The sequence below is a fragment of the Mobula birostris genome, chromosome 13 (genome assembly GCF_030028105.1).
Source record: "Mobula birostris isolate sMobBir1 chromosome 13, sMobBir1.hap1, whole genome shotgun sequence".
NCBI lineage: Eukaryota > Metazoa > Chordata > Chondrichthyes > Myliobatiformes > Myliobatidae > Mobula > Mobula birostris.
In genome coordinates this window covers 24169625-24185514 of record NC_092382.1, presented here as the reverse complement: position 1 = coordinate 24185514, position 15890 = coordinate 24169625, and the positions used below count along the sequence as shown (strand labels likewise).

At 45.5% G+C, this 15890-nt stretch overlaps 1 protein-coding gene and 2 non-coding genes across 3 annotated transcripts in view; 2 read left to right on the top strand and 1 right to left on the bottom strand.

Annotated features, from left to right (window-relative positions):
* Positions 1 to 15890, top strand: part of LOC140208596 (uncharacterized) — a 587054-nt gene that overhangs the window by 207073 nt on the left and 364091 nt on the right. The window lies entirely within an intron of this gene.
* Positions 71 to 159, bottom strand: trnar-ucg (transfer RNA arginine (anticodon UCG)). Its single transcript is given in 2 exon segments — positions 71 to 106; positions 123 to 159. It is a non-coding gene; the product is annotated as a tRNA-Arg (tRNA).
* trnas-gcu (transfer RNA serine (anticodon GCU)) lies at positions 1029 to 1110 on the top strand. The gene has a single exon. It is a non-coding gene; the product is annotated as a tRNA-Ser (tRNA).

The window sequence follows — 15890 nt, the reverse complement described above, 5'->3', positions numbered from 1 at the left end:
GCGGAATTGAGACAACCATGCTGCAGAGAGTGAGAGACAGAATGGAACCGAATCCGCCAGTTTGTCAAAACGACCGCGGCAGGACTCGAACCTGCAATCTTCTGATGACTTCTAATCAAACACCGAAGTCAGACGCCTTATCCATTAGGCCACACGGCCGTATTCTGTGAGAATGGGGAACATGCTGAATGCTGCAAGGAGTTTCCCCGTGTAGAATGATTTCCTCGCCGAGCTAAAAGTACTCGCATGCAGTGATTTCATTCCAGGTGAACATTCGATCACTGTTGTCAATATCTCTCCATTCATTCCTGCTCTGGGCTGTTCAATATTCTGTTTCTATCACACAGAAAGGAATTCTCAAAGGCACATCCCACTGTCTCTTGCAGCGGCGTTTTATTCTGGGATTAGAATAAGAGAAAATGGTCCACCACATTCAATACATTATTGATAGAGTGAACTCGATCTCTTTTTAGGTATTTCAGCCATTGGTTTGGTATTCCAGAGCCGGGCCGCCATGTGTTTGTGCCGGGTAAGCGTTCGGGTGTTCGGATCTGCGGCTGCGCAGAGCGTGTCATCGTGTCTGTAATGTGGTAACTATCGGGTTATTGCATTTGCCCAATACACGGAAAGTCGTCATTCTCGAACCAAATGGCAAATTCCGATAATATCTGTTTACTTGAAATCGAGCAACATGCTATCAAAGCTATTGAAATCTTATTTAATTCAACATAAATTTATCTCATTTTACAACTCAAAACATTCACAGTTTCTCCGAGTTACAGAGCACGGAATCGATACTTATGCCATGCGTCCATAGCGTCTAAAGTGCATAAAATAACTAATTCCATGTTTCCTGTGGTTGGCACAAATCTCTCTAAACTGTCTTTATCCACCTCCATGAATTCTGGTAAGCACGGCGAGCAAAGTAAATCGGCATAGAATCTGAACACACATGTGTGGACCTTAAGCAGAAGTTTTAAATGCTGTGAAAAAATTCAGAACTTCGGAACACAACAGAGGAAAGAGCAGACGAGGTGGCCGAGAGGTGAAGGCGATGGACTGCTAATCCATTGTGCTCTGCACGCGTGGGTTCGAATCCCATCCTCGTCGCGACATGTGAATCGGGGGACCACCTTTGAAACTGTCACTTTAAAACATCCAAGCCTCCAAATTTTGTCACAGGGACGCCAGACAATTCGTTACGTGAGTCATGAAAAGCAATATTCATCATTAATTTATCACTAAATTTGGCCTCAATACGACAAAATACAGGAACAAAATTAGGCTATTCGGCTGACCGATCTCCGCCATTCGATCACGGCTGACGCCTCACCTTCAGTTTTGTGAACAGTCTAAAGTTTTGAGTCCCTCATCTTTAGAAATATGTGCTAGCATTGGAGAGAGTCTAGAGGACGTTCACAAGGATAATTGATGGCTCTGGGACTCCACTAGCTGGAATTCAGAAGGATGAGAAGGGGATCTCATTGAAACTATTTGAACGTTGAAAGGACTAGCCGGAGTAGATGTGTAAAGGGTGATTACCATGGTGGGAGAGTCTAGAATGAGAGAGCACAGAGTCAGGATAGAAGTGCGCCCTTTCAAAAAAGATTTTGGCCAAACGGTGGTAAATTTGTGGAATTTATTGCCACATCCAGTTGTGGAGGCCATGTCGTTGGGCGCATTTAAGGCAGAGATTGGTAGGTTTTTGATTGGAGATGGCACCAAAGTTACGGGGAGAGGGCTGGGAACTGGAGTTCATGAGGAGAAGATAAAAGGATCAGCCGTGATTGAATGGCGAAGCAGACTGGATGGGCCAGACGGCCTAATTTTGCTCCTATGTCTTATGGCCTCATGGTCATACACATCATTCCTCTCAACTCCATTCCCCTGCCTTCTCCTCGTCGCATTCGACACCCTTACTACCTGTCCACCACCTCAAACGCCGCTATAAATATACCCAGTTACTTGCCTTTCAAGCTGTCCGTGGCAATAAATTCCACAAATTCATAACTTTCTGTCTACAGGAATTGCTTCTCGTCCTTTTCTAAAGGGACGTCATTATCTGAGGTTGTGCCCGCTGGCCCTCGACTCTAGCACTACATGAAAATCCTCTCCATGGTCTGACCACAGACCTCTATCGAACACCACCCAGCCCATATCTCACCCGTCAGACCCTGAAGCCGTTCTCATACCACCCCACCATCACTGAAGCTGCATCTCCGCTCCCGCACTGGCTTGAGCAGCAACACAAGACCAGGGTACCTAATCTTGATTCTGTGGGCCCATAACTGCACAGCAGCCGCTCCCGCAGCCCCCATCTGACCCCTCACGCTCAGCAGACGCCTATTGCTCAACGACTACAGAACCCCACCACCCACCGGGAACATCGACACGAACAGCAAGCCACAGCACACCCCGACGCTCATTCATCTAACTGACTGCACACCGCCCCCTCGGGTCCGATATCTGTGGATCCACACACTCACTCCCCACACTCACACATCTAACTGACCGCACACCGCTCCCTCGGGTCCGATATCTGTGGATCCACACACTCACTCATCTAACTGACCGCACACCGCCCCCTCGTGTCCGACATCTGTGAATCCACACACTCACTCATCTAACTGACCGCACACCGCCCCATCGTGTCTGACATCTGTGAATCCACACACTCACTCCCCACTCTCACTCAACTAACTGACTGCACACAGCCCCCTCGTGTCCGACATCTGTGAATCCACACACTCACTCCCCACTCTCACTCATCTAACTGACCGCACATCACTCCCTCGGGTCCGATATCTGTGAATCCACACACTCACTCATCACACTCACTCATCTAACTGACCGTACACCGCTCCCTCGTGTCCGATATCTGTGAATCCACACACTCACTCCCCACTCTCACTCATCTAACTGGCCGCACACCGCTCCCTCGGGTCCGATATCTGTGAATCCCCGGGAGGATGCCTTTCGGCATTTTGACCCGGCGCTGCTTCGCGCGTCATTCTGCAGTTTCCCGTAGGTAGTGAAAGTCTACGTTGATTGTATCAGTACAAGCCAGGTTTAACAAAGCGATAAGGGGCAGAATCCTCTGATTCTGAACGGGGAAAGGGAGGAAAGAGGGAGGGCCATTCTTTGGGAAATCAGTTTCGCTGGCCACCACAGAAATAACCCAGTGAACGCTCTAGAAAGAGGTCACTCGCCCTATCTAATATAAGGTTCAGACTTTGTATATCACTGTTAGGGCTGCACTTTGAGTGTTGTGAGCAGATCTGCGCTCCTTCGCTTAGAAAGGGTATGCCGAAACTACAGAGGGCCCAAGCCTGGTTTACGAAAACGATTCCAGGTATTAATGGCTCGTCATATGAAGAGGGTTTGTTGGCTCTGTCCCGGTGTTCACCGGAATTCAGAAACATGGGCTGTGACGTCATTGGAACATACCGAACGGTGAAAGGTCTTGACAGAATGGATGTGGGGTGGATACTTTCTAAGAATGGATGTGGGGTGGATAATTTCTATGACGAGAGAGGCTAGGAACAGACGACGCTGCCCCAGGGTAGAGGGGGGTCTTTGTAGAACGGCGAACAGAATTAATTTCGTTAGCCAGAGAGTGGTGAATCTCTGTAGTTCTTTGCCACGGGCACCTGTGGAGACCAAGTCTTTATGTATATTTAAGAGGGAAAGTGACAGACTTTTCATTGTGCTGGTTCGGGAGAGAGAAAGCGGGACACTGGGGCTGAAAGGAAAATTGGATCAGCCATGATAAAATGGTGGAGCAGACTCGATGGGCGACCTGGATTAATTCTGCTCCTACTCCTGATGGCCTTATGGTCTTACCTTCTTTGTGCTCAGTATTATTGGAGCCGTCTCGTTAACTTTGAGATCGATATCTACACATAAGTTGCCCGTCATCTGTGTATGCAGTTACCTTTGAAGACTCCTGGTGAACCCATTTCCATCACAGGATCAGACAGCGTCATCCAATGCACAAACACTTCTTGTTTGTAAACCACAGCGTATGTAGCCCAGCTGGTATCCCGGTAAATCTTCTCTTCACCCACTTTCACGTTTCCACCGTTTTCCTAAACACAACATCTCAAGTGTGGTCTAACCTGTGCGTTATAGATCTGCAAACATTTTCTCACCACGTTTGAGCTCGGTTCCCGACAAATGAAGGCCAGCACGCCTTCCTAATAAAGCTCCCAACTTGTTCACAGTTCAGAGTACATTTATCATCAAAGTGTGTACACAGCACACAGCCTGATCCGAGATTGCTCGTCGATGTAGGTCTGTGCGTGTTATAGCGTGCCTCAGTAATATTACCAAGTTTTTCAGGGAGGTTAGCAGGAAAGCTGATGAAGGCTTTTGCCCGGTTAACTTCAGCAAAAGCTTTGTCAATATCCGGCATGAGAGGTTGGTCCGGTGTGTTCAGTCATTTGGCACTGTGGATGAAGTAGTAAATTGGATTCAACATTGGTTTACAGCAGGGTTTCGCTTCCTGGTGTGAACGGACACCTCGGTAAATAGTCGGGCTCCATGGCATAAATCATTTGGAAACCCTTGTCTTACAGGCAGAATCCAGGGATTCTGGTAGATGGTGGTCTCTCTAACTGGAGGCTTGTAGTTACTGGTGTAAAGCAGGTGTTGCTCTGGGTCCATTGTTGTTTGTCATATATATCAACGATCTGAGTGATAATCTGATAAATAGAATCTGCAGATTTGCGAATGATACCAATATTGGATGAGAAGTTGACAGCAGGAGTTGCTAATGGTCTTGAATACAGGTAAGCATGTGGTGTATCGCTTTGGGAGGGCAAACCGTGGCAGGACTTACACTGTAAAAGACAGGGCAGTCTGTACTGCGGTATAACAGGGGGACCTTGTAAGACCGGTTCATAATTCCTAGAAAGCGGCTTCACAGGCAGATCGGGTCGGAAGGAGAACTATTGGTGCATTGGCTTTCAGACATCAGAGTGATGTGTACAGGAGTTGTGATGCTCTGTAGAGGTTGTATAAGATGTTGGTAATGCCTGATAGGGAGCATTGTATGTGTTCTGGTCGCCTACTTGCATGAGCGATACCAATTATTTTGACGGAGTGCAGAGAGAAATTGCGAGGATGATGCAGGGACTTGAGAGCCGCTGTTAGAGGAAAAGATCGAGTAGGTTAGGAATAGGTTCCGGTTCCCTCAAGCGTTGGAGTCAGCGGGAACTTTTGTAAAGAGATGTACAAATTTGTGAAGGGCAGAGATAGGGCAAATACAAACAGGCGTTTTACACTGAGGTTTGACTAGAGTAGACGAGAGCTCATAAGTTACGGGTGAAAAGTGAAATATTTCAGGGCAATATGCGGTGGAACATCTTCTCAAGGCAGTGAGACTGTGGAACGAGCTTCCAACGGAAATGGTGGATGCGGGACCGATTTCAACATTAAAGAGCAATGGGATAGTTATGGACGGCGTGGTCCGGATGCAATGCCCATGGGACTAGGGAGAGTGTAAGTTCGGCACTGCCGGATGAGCAGAAGGGCCTGTTTCAGTGCCGTACTGCTCTATGATTCTCTGCTCTGTGACTCTGTTACCAAATGCAACTGCGGGATGATCTCCAGCGGGGGGAAATGTACCTCCATCAGCCTGGATGTGGCGTGGCATCAATATGGGACCACTTCCCATTCCTCTCATAGTCTGTTGTAGGCAGAAATATATACCACGTTTTGTGTGCAAATCTAGCCAGTGAGTTAAGCAATAAGTTGCCAAAACAACATAGTATATTCTAAAAATCAATTTGGAATTAACTTCTGAATTTCGCGGCACTTGATTTGGCCCTGTGTAAGCACAGAAACCCCTGTGAATGAACCTATAAGCAACAGGCACGATGCTGGCGGAACTTTTAATGTCAGGCAGCATCTGCGGACGAATATGGACAGTTGTTTTTTGTGGGCGAGACAGCTTATGTTGACCCTTCATAGAATCCAGATCCTCAACACAATTAACCATTTTATTCTCATGCGCACAGAAAAAGGTTCGAGAATTAATGCCAGAATGCTCCCTGATATACCATTAATCTCCTTTCCCTGACACGCAGATATTTGAGCAGCTGTAATTTTAAGCCACTGCACAGCCGAAACCTCAGTTATTGATGCTGGTTTCAGAATGCTGTGTTCTTTCGAATACGTCTCTCTTTGGACCTACACTCTGTTACCGATGTCCGCAATTGACGAAGGATTCGTGTTGTAATCTGATGTTTCATGAAATGTCAAACAACCCAGGTCCCCTACTTCTGCATGTTTCTCTATCTAAACCCGAGAACAGCGAGTTTCAGGAATAGCTCGCTTTATATATCCTGATGTTTCGCTGTGCGCGTGTATTGATGTTCCACAGCGCAGTTCATCTCTGTTCAGCAGCTTCATACGCACTTTTTCTCTGAGTCAATTTCTTTCTGAAATCCAATTTCGAAAATCACCTGGTCACTCTGTAATATCGTTACTAGTACTTATTTGCATTTAAACTGGTGTTGATACAATGCCTTCTATTTGTCTCTGTCTCTGGGACAGCAGCCGATAATGTCTGTAATGCTGGAGTCATTGGTTTGCATTTCTCGCAACCATTATCTGTGTTTACTACTGACTCCGGTTACAGTGCAAACAGTGAGGGTTTGCGCCAAAAAAAAAACAAACATTAATGTTAATGTATCATATCCAGATAAAAAAAAATCACCGGAGCAAAGTAAGTGAATGATATTAAAGGTGCGTCATCACAGAGAGAAATAGCAAGGCAGAGACTCCATGTTGGAGTGGAATCAGCGCTGATGAGGTGGACTCAACAACAGGATTACAGACTACTGTCGCCACCAGCGATGCTCAGATAATGTCCTGTCATTGCCGGAGTAGTTTGGCAACATCGTACTTGGTGTTGTAATCCCAGCATCGGCCGTCTCTTGAGGCTTTAAAACTGGTGTTGCGTCCAGTTCAATGAAATAAGGCGTGTTATTTCCCCATTGGCAGTAGAGAAATAATTGCTAATTAGCAGTAATTAGCACCAGTCCATGTACGAGTTGTTTTCATCATTTTGTAACCGATTATTTTATAAAAGTACGTCATTCTGTGCTTCAGCTACATTTCGGACGGAAACATTCAGACGCGGTGGACTCTCAGCAACGTGTGATCGGTGAAGAGTTTTACCCAGTGGGCGTAAAAGAAATCTGCTATTTGGGCTTTGATATAACCGTTTAAGTTTATTTACTGGCTATTTACAACTTATAACATTTAGAAATTAGGAACATTCCGAACAGAACTGTAAATACTAACAGTCTGGATTAACAATGCTTGATGAGAGGACTATTTGTTACACAGTGATTATAATTGTCGGTATCCCGGGTAAGTACCTTTCTGTTACTTATACGGAAGCAGAGACCTCACGCGTCTCTGGGATACGTCCACACTACGCCGGATAATTTTGAAAACGAAACTTTTTCTCTTCGTTTACACCTTCTCTCCACACTGAAACGGCACTTTCATCCCCCGAAAACGGAGATTTTCAGCAACGATCTCCAGAGTGAATAAATCTGAAAACGCCTAATACCCGTTGTAGTGTGTACGGGGTAAATGGAGAGATTTAAAAACGCTGTAATGACAACACCACAACAACAATACTTTTTCTGCTTCTGCTTGGTGCTGCGCAAGCACTGCCGGACGGCTGTTATAACGGGCAGTCGGTGTGAATGGCGTGAGAGTTAATTTGTAAAGTGAGCTTCTTTGACTATTGAAAAACGCTGTCATGACGCGCCGGAACAGATCGCCGCAGCGCGGCATTTCGTTGTTTTCTTGAACGCAACCACCCAACAATTTCAGAACAGACGGTAACGAGACTGAAGCCAGAAGGGTTAGAAATGTACTCACCAAATACCTTGACCCATAGCTTACTGAATAAATAAGTATATTCACTTTGCCCTGTTTTCTGACCTTGCTTGTATGAAGGTGCTTCACCTACTTATGCAAGTACTTCTCTGACAATAGATGTGTAACAACCTAATGTAACATTGTATGGAAACAAAAGATAACACCGATGCAGACGTTTTATATATTTAACAAGGTGCTTTATTAATGCAACAGAGTTAGTCAGTTTTTCAATGCTCGTCGTCAGCCGGGTCATACTGTCCGTGAACTGCCTGTCGGTTGCCTCCATACGCTCCAGTATTTGTTTTTTTTTAGTTTTAAGTCCTCTTGCGCGAGAGCCAAGAGCAAGTCCTTTTAAGTTTTTCGACTCTAACTGGACAAACGCGCACCAAGTACACCGTTTTCTGTGTGTCCTGCGCATGCCCAGTGGGAGGAGATTCGCCCAAATATCCGTCTAATGTGGACGGAGATATTTTGAAAAACGCGTAGTGTGGTCGCCTGTCATTTTTTACTCGAAAGCGGCGTTTTCAAAATTATCCGGCGTAGTGTGGACGTAGACTCAGCTACTGCTGATGTTGTTATAATCGGTGTTTATTAAACATCTCTAAGATGCTGTCTCTTTCCCCTCAGTCTCCTGCCCTGTTAATATTTTAACCTGGGTCATGCAGACTTGTCACTGGGACTGCCTGTAGTCTTCTCATTTGTGACGTGAGACTTCTAACTGTACAGACACAACAAACACAATCCATGTCTATCAAAACCTCCTGTCATCAGCGAATCTCATTCCTTCCAACCCTGTCCCGTCAGCAGTAGACTAACGTTTAAACTCAAAGTAAGTAGCTTTGATTTCAACTTGTGAAATTCTGTTTCCTTTTCCTGTTCGGTTTCACGGGCAGTGAGCATCACAGGCAGTTCTGATTTTATTAGCGCCTTTCTAGTTTCCCCGATCAGAGGATTAACGTAACAATCCACAGGATTCTTGTCTCTACAGTCACATAAGAACCATATAAAGGCCAATATTCTCCTTCCCTAAAGGACATTTGTGAAACAAATGCGGCTTTACAACAACTTGGTAGTGTCGTGTGCTTCGTCACCGAGGCCAGTTTGTTGGGGAAGGGTGAAAGAGACTCGGCTAAAGACAGGAATTCAAATCGGGCGGCAGGGTTCCATTTCACCGTAAACGATGCGCCGCCACAGCTGTGATCCGGAGACTCCTGTCGCTCCACAAACACACACGCAACTTCCAGCGGCTGAGCGCCCAATTGCAAATTTACCAATTTCCACCAAAAAATTCTCTTCCCTCTTTCTGAAAGGTAAACTCAACTTTTCCCCTTCTATTTTTCCCTCCCAGCACTGTTCAATTAAAAAGCGTTCCATGTTCTGTTCTTTGACAATTCCCAAGTTTTTTCAGTCACCAAATTCTTATCTATGTTTCTTGGTGTCAGCTCTTTTCCCCCTAAGATGCGCGTGCACGCAGCTGCGCCATAACTGAAATGGGTCACTCTGTAAATATATTTTTAAAATCTTTGTTAATATCATTATTAAATACTGTGAAAATAACTGTATTACTGAATATAATCCATAAATGTGCTAAATACTGAATGTACGCATTTACATTGGAACGTTTCAGAGCTTCAGCGTATTTGCATTGTCATTGTTTCAAGCTACAACACTGTCAAAAATGGTAACAATAGAGACAGAAACCACCAACGCCGTTCAGTCAAAACAGTCTACTTTGGCACACTCCCTGTCAGATGTGACTGCCTAACAACGTTACTCGTGTTGTGTGTTATGTCTTGTCATTGTTCGACATGCATATTACAGATTTTTTTTAAAAAACTCACATTTAAAGTGCCGTGCACTTTTCAAACCGTGTAAAAATGTTCTGCTCAGAGCAATGGTTTGTCCCCGAAGCAGTAAAAAAAAATAAAGGGAACTTTGCTGGGGTGCAGGTTCTTGGTTTCAGAATCTGACCTTGCAATCGAATAGTAACTAAGACTTCGGAAAGAAGTGTAGATGAGCACTTTAATTACACCACCTCTCTGCTTGGAGATGCCGCGCTTGGAGTTCTGTGAACAGTTTTGGTCGCCCTGTTATCGGAAAGGCAGGAGTGCGCTGAAAGGAGAGCAGACAGTATTTACAAAGAAGCTGCGGGGACTCTCGGGCCTGAGTTACAGGGAGAGGTTCGGCCGAGTGGCATTTTATTCCTTAAGGCAGGTGATTGGCCAATGCGTTAATAGAGGTGCATAAAACCACGATAATGTATAGATCCAGTCATTCATCTCCATGGGGTTGGGTAATCGTGAGCAAAAGTGGGTATATTTAAAATCAGAGGACAGAAATGTAGTTGGGTTCCTAGCGACGTCTTCCCACACAGAAGTTGCTCTGTGTATTGAAGAGCCTGACAAAGGAAATGGGCGATGCAGAATCATTAACAATATTTAAAATACAGCTGGACATTTTGACAAATGTGAAAGCCTTAGAGAGAGGTGTTCCAAACGCGAACGAACGGGACCAGCTCAGATGGCCATGTCGGTCGGCAAGGAGATATTGGGCCGAAGGGCGCGTTTCTGTGCTCTATCATTCCTGGACTCTACTCATCGCTGCTGCATCTGTGATCGTGAGGAGATAATGTGAGCATGTGCTACTTACTGTAAAGCGCTTTATGCTGCGGTCAGGTTTTCAAACAAACCGCATAAACACAGGTATTCTTTACTTCCACTGATAATGTCCAGCAGAGATGAACGATGGATTTTATTTCAAGCGAACAAATCATGGCTGTATTTCTATGCACAATGCGTTTGATTTTCTCTATTGTTATTTTTGGTCTTTTTTTCTGTTTCATTGTAGTTAACCTTGTGGCAATCATCATTCTCTGCCGAGGAAAATGCGGTCTCTCCAAATGTATCACACACTACCTGGTGGCGATGGCCGCGGCGGATCTAATGGTGGTGATGATCGAAGTCCTGTTCTACCGGATGGGTCGAGCATACGGATTTGACACCGTCCTGGACAACGCTCCGTTCTGCCTTGTCCACTACGTCATGTGTCACGTGGCCGTTGATTGCTCCGTCTGGTTCACTGTCGCCTTCACTTTCGATCGCTTTGTGGCCATTTGCTCTGCTAAATTTAAAACAAAATACTGCATCCCCAAAATCGCGGGTTTGGTGATTGGCGCTGTATTTGTTGGTCTCTGTTTAAAAAACATCCCATTTTACTTCCTGTATATGGAAACAACAGGTTTTTTGAACGGTAACTGGGTCTGTTTCGGTAGACTCGCGCTTCCTTTCACGGAAGGGTTTGAGGGGTTTTATTGGGTGGACCGTCTGTTGAATCCGCTACTTCCTTTCTTCCTCATTTTGACCCTCAATGCTCTGACCGTCAGACAGATACTGGCGGCGAGCAGAGTCCGCAGGGGACTCAAGGGACGGGGAAATTGCGGGAAACAGCAAGATCCGGAGATGGAGAGTCGGAGACAATCCATCATTCTGCTCTTCAGCCTGTCGGCGAGTTTCCTTCTCTGTTGGGCGACAAGCACTCTGGTCTTCATTCTCATGCGATGCCTCCACACAGACCTGGAAATGTCTATTCGGCTTTTCCAGGCACAGTTTTGGGGTTCTGTGATTCAGAATTTCAGCAGCTGCACGAATACATTTATTTACGGAGTGACCCAGACAAAATTCAGAGAACAGTTGAAAGTTGTTCTATTCTTCCCTGCTATTTTAGTTTGGAAACATTTTAGAAGTTTGTACCGCTCAATTGAAAGGGTGAAATAATTTTCCCATTTCAAGAAATATAAGTTGAACTTCCGGAAAACTTTGCTGTTCCCAGCAGTTCTGCCTTTCCGTCATTTCAGAAAACAAACTATTTTTTTTTATATAGATTAGATTGCTTGGATATCTCCCTTCTGTAAAATGTATTTTACCTCGCACATTATATCACTGTAATATCCGGTATTGAAAACAAAGAGATCTAGTCTGGAAGGGTGCATTATGCAAACCTTTAGAGTGACCCAGCCGTGTCTGCCATCTCGACATCCGTTCTCTTTCCATCTTGCTCGGAGTTTTCCCTTTATTTAATGTTCCACTTTGCCTACTATACCAGCATGTAACCGGGAGATTTATTGCTCTTTTCTCTGTCTAGCTGAACTTTTCCAGTTTCGGCAAACATCGAAGCGCACAATATAATTGAATCGATTCACTGAACGGCTAATTCTGCTGCTGTAGTCTCATGATCTACTGGAACTTGTTTTGATTCCACGTCACATCCCGTCAGTTTCTCAAGCCTTCAAAACCTGCTCTTTGATTTTAAACTGTAAATCTCGAGTCAAAAACTTCGTTTCCCAATCTTTTTTTTCTTAACCGAATTTTCCTTGACAAGTTATTTAAATATTTCTGTGTGCTCGTCTGTGACGCGAAATTCACATTGTACAGTATTTCCAAAAGCTCGATGCCTCTCTCTCACTCGATCACAATCACTCTGGTCACTCTCTGTCACGCTGCATGTGTCATCAGGCTATCGTGAAAAGAGCGTGACGCGTCTGGAAATCCGGACGTCTGTCCTTGTTCTCGGAAAACATTGACTGGCGTTATATTAAAATAAGCAAGAGCAGTACAGATTGTCTAATAAGTAGTACTACACACGATTTATTATAAATTACCATAATTACACATTGCAAATTTAGACGGGAAAAATCGTAAAGATTTTTGCTGCTCTTTATACGAAGTATGTCAGAAATATAGCCAATTCAGTTCTTTTTTTTTTCTTAAGTCTGTCTGCCCAGTATTATCTGAAAATAAAAGTAACGTGCTGACAGTGAACTATGCCCACTTAAACGGACAATTTAATGCCATTCCAAATCACTTTACATAAACGTCCCAATCAGTAGAGCAACATATTATGATCGAGTCCCAACTTTTAAATTGCCCGTTCGTCTAACTCGGAATTTCTGGAAACATTCTGTGCAATCCAGAATTGCCACCTCACTTTAAAAACATTGAACTAGTGACAAGTCGTTTCCATTCACTTAAATACCAAAATTCTCTCGAATTTCCTCAATATGTTGTGTCACTTTGCTTCACGTTGCTCTCTTCAACAACAAGGTTGCAGAAAGGTTAGATTAGCTGTAATTTCAGTTTAGTTATCGCTATGAGAATATTTATAATTTGACGTGTAGCAAAATCCGGAATTCACTTCTAATTTTAGGTGCAATCAGTGCTTGATTATTGCTTTAAAATTCAGACAGATTAATTTGCGTTCAGACCGATCTACCTTATTGAAGCCCAGCGACATCTCTCAGACACCGTCTCTTACTTACCCCTCCAACGGGACCCCACCACGGAGCACCAGGCCATTGTCTTCATACCATCACTGACCTTATTAGCTCTGGGAATCAACTTCCACTCTAACACCCTCACAGTTCCCGCACCCAGCGACTCCCGTTGCTACCTTGTACCCAATAGCCTCAAACATGCCTGTTACAGCTTGTTCCGCCCCACTGAACTCATATCTGTATAACCTGACTCAGTTTCATCCCTTCCTATACACATCCATGACAGCTCTCACGCTTTGGATCTTTTCAATGTCTTCAGGTGCCCTGGCCCATGTCCAGTCCCTATACACATTATCCCTCACCAGGATGTTCCCAAAGCTCCCCCATTTCTATCTGGACACCAAACCCAACGACTTCCATTCCACCATCTCTTTCCTCCGTCTGGCGGAGCGTGTCCTCACTCTCAATAATTTCTCCTTTAGATCCTCCCACTTCCTGCAAACAAAAGGTGTGGCCATGAGCACTCGCATGGGTCCGAGCTATGTCGGCCTTTTCGTCCGCTCCGTGGAGGCGCGGGTCAATAAATTCAAACGGATATACCAAACACCAGAGAGTCTGCAGATGCTGGAAATCCAAAGCAACGCACACAAAATGCCAGAGAAGCTAAGCAGGCCAGGCAGCATCTATGGAAAAGAGTAAACAGTCATTTGTTTCGGGTTGAGACCCTTCATCGGTACAGGAAAGGGAGGGGAGAAGTCAGATTAAAAAGCTGTGGCTGGGTGCGGAATAGTTAAATTGGCAGTTGATAGATGTAACCGGGAGAGAGGGAGGGGTGAAATAAAGAGCTGGAAAGTTGATTGTTAAAGAAATAAAGGTCTGGAGAAGGGGGAATCTGAATCGAGCAGAAAGAAGCCCGTGGAAAAGAGAGACGTGGGGTGGGTAGGGGAGAGCACCAGAGGGTGGGGATGATCAGGGTAGAAGAAAAGTTGTGAAACGGAGACATGAATGCGGAATGGTGAAGAGTTTGTCGGGGTGGGGGTGGGCAATGACCAGACGTTAGAGAAATCGATGTTCATGCCATAATATTGCAGGCTACCCTGATGGAATACAAGGTGTCAGTGCTCGAACCTGTGTGTCGCCGCCTTGGCAGCAGAGGAGGCCACGGACTGGCGTGTCAGAATGGAAATGGGAAGTAGAATTGAAATGGGAGGCCACCGCTTTTCGTGGCAGGTGCTCGACGAGGGGGAGAGGCTTCCGATCTACGTTGGGTCTCATTGATATCTAGGAGCATCGGATACAGTAGATGACCCCAACAGACGCGCAGGTGAAGTTCGCCACACCAGGAAGGACTGTTTGGGGCCCTGAGGGAGGAGGTGTAAAGGAAGTTGTTGCGCTTGTTCCAGGTGCAATGATAAGGGCCAGGAGGAAGATCAGTGGGGAGGGACAAGGGAGTCACATAGGGAGTCATCCCTGCAGAAAACAGAAATGGTCGGGAGTGTATGAGGATAGAAAGATTTGCTCGGTGGCGCGATCCCGTTGCAGGTGGTGGAAGTTAAGTGCAATTATGTGCTGAATGCGGCTTGTGGTGTGGTAAGTGAGGACAAGAGGAACTCTATCCGTGATGGGGCGGTGGGAGAGTGGTGTAAGGGCAGATGCGCGTGAAATGGAAGAGATGTGGGTGAGGCAGCGTTAATGTTGGAGGGGAGGAAGCCCCGATCTTTGAAGAAGGCGGACATCTCAGTTGCTCTGAAATGAAAAGCCTCGTCCTGAGAGCACATACAGCGGGGACGGAGGAGCTGAAAGAAGGGGTGCCATTATTTACAAATGACAGGGTGGAAAGAGGTACCGTCCGGACTGCTGTGAGTCTGTAGGTTTATTAAGTACACCAGTGTCTCCGGTGACTGTCTCCGGAGATGGAGACAAAGATGGAGAAAGAGAAGAGAGGTGTCGGAAGTGGACAGGGTAATCTTGAGAGCAGGGTGAAAGTAGGAGGCAAAGTTGAATAAATCGACGAGCTCCGCACGAGTGCGGGAAGCAGCAACAATGCAATCGTCGATGTAGCTTTGGGTAATTTGGGGAACGTTGCTGCTGTAGACTTTGAACAAGTCCCGGTGACTTATCCAAATTGACGCTTTCCAAAAGCTCCAGCACATCCTCTTCCTTAATATCTGCATGTTCAAGCTTTGCAGTCCGCTATAAGTTCTCCCTACAATCTCCAAGATCCCTTTTCCGGAGTGAATACTGAAGCAAAGTATTCATTAAGTATCTCTGCTAGCTCCCCCGGTTTCATACACTCTTTCCCACTGTCACACTTGATAGGTCCTACTCTCTCACTTCTTATCCTCTTGCTCTTCACATACTTCTCGAACACCTTGAAGTTTTCCTAATCCTGTCCGCCAAGGCCTTCTCATGGCCCCTTCTGGCTCTCTTGATTTCATTAATAGAACATATAGAACATAGAATAGTACAGCACAGTACAGGCCCTTTAGCCCACAATGTTGTGCCGACCCTCAAGCCCTGCCTCCCATATAAGCCCCCACCTTAGATTCCTCCATATGCCTGTCTAGTTGTCTCTTAAATTTCACTAGTGTATCTGCCTCCACCACTGACTCAGGCAGTGCATTCCACGCACCAACCACTCTCTGAGTAAAAAACCTTCCTCTAATATCCCCCTTGAACTTCCCATACCTTACCTTAAAGCCATGTCCTCTTGTATTGA